This window comes from Gavialis gangeticus, unplaced genomic scaffold, assembly GCF_001723915.1.
Source record: "Gavialis gangeticus isolate Ggan-Ray unplaced genomic scaffold, GavGan_comp1, whole genome shotgun sequence".
NCBI lineage: Eukaryota > Metazoa > Chordata > Crocodylia > Gavialidae > Gavialis > Gavialis gangeticus.
In genome coordinates, this window is record NW_017728995.1 from 17156598 (window position 1) to 17157910 (window position 1313).

The 1313-nt window shown below is 61.8% G+C and overlaps 1 protein-coding gene across 4 annotated transcripts in view; it reads right to left on the minus strand.

Moving 5' to 3' along the window:
• The window catches only part of MECOM (MDS1 and EVI1 complex locus), a 586635-nt gene that overhangs the window by 584910 nt on the left and 412 nt on the right, over window positions 1-1313 (minus strand). The window lies entirely within an intron of this gene.

Sequence of the window (1313 nt, forward strand, 5' to 3'; positions counted from 1 at the left end):
GGGCGGCCGCGGGTCCGACGGGCGCGGGCGCTGCTGCGGCTCCTCTCCGCGGGCCGCCCCCGAGAAGGGGAGGGGGACGGGAGACACGCTTCCTCCTTCCCCGTCCCTCGACTTATTTTTACAGCTGGGCGTTTAAAATGGTCCCCCACTCCCCCCGACGTGGCTCCTTTCGGTTCTTTGAGGGAATCCCCCCCCCCGCCCCCTTTCCAGGTTTTAAAAAATATAGGCATCCTTCAGCCGGCACGTGCCCCCAGCCCCTTGGCTCAGCTGGGAAGGCTCACTTCGCACAAAGGTGGCGGTGAGGCGAGAGCCCACGACCCGGGCCCTTTGCCCCGCAGCTCTGCCAAGGGCCCGGCGGGGCCCCGCGGGATGCGGCGGGACGCTGCAACCTTTCCTGGCAGCGCGGCGGGGGGCGCCGGGCATCCCCACCGACGGGCACCGGCGCGGGTGCGCTGGGGCCGGGGAGAGTGTCTGAAAATAGCAAGAAGAAAGGAAGAAGAGAGCAAAAACAAAAAAAAAAAAGAAGAAGTTGTCATGCGAGTTGCTTCGTGAGCGAGGATAGGAAGCGAGGCGGCTGCTGGGTCGGGGGCCCGGCGGGGCATGGGGAGAGGGCAGCGGGGCCGGGACCCCGCGTCTCCCGCTTCGCCTCGCAGCGGGGCAGCTCCTCGGGAGGCTTATTCCTAGGTCTGCTTTCAAATTGTGTTGACTGGGAACATCCCGTTTAAAAAGCAGCTAATCAAAGGCAGGTTGTCGCTGGCGCGAGGGGCAGCGAGCGGGTCCAAAGGAGCCTGTGGCTATTCCCTTTTTCTTTCTTTTTTTTTCCACGTCCCTATACAACAGGCGTGTGTGTGCGTGTGCCACCAGAGAAGGGTGCGTGTGCGTGTTTTCAGCACCAGAGAACGACTCAAAAACACATCTGTTTCTACGTCATGCAACTTACGCAACCTTTCGTCGTGCCGTCATATGTATCCCCCCACCCCCCACCCTCCTCCTCGCACGTTTTCACTTGGAAAGGTAAGTTGCAGCGGCGAGGGGCAGCCAACGAGCCTGGCTTCCAGGAGGCGAGTCAAGCCATCGGCCGCAGGGCAAAGCGGACGGAGTTTGCTCCTCCACCTTGGTGCACGTTTAAATAATAATAATGACAATAAGAATAATGATGACAATACGAACAGTAACGATGATGACGGTAATAATCGCCAACGAGGACAAGGGCGGCGGAGGGGGAAGCCGCCGGAGGGCAGAGATGCGCGCCCGAGGCCGGGGTTGCAGGAGCCGGCGGCGGGGCGGGGGGCCTGCTTGATGGCAGCACCTCG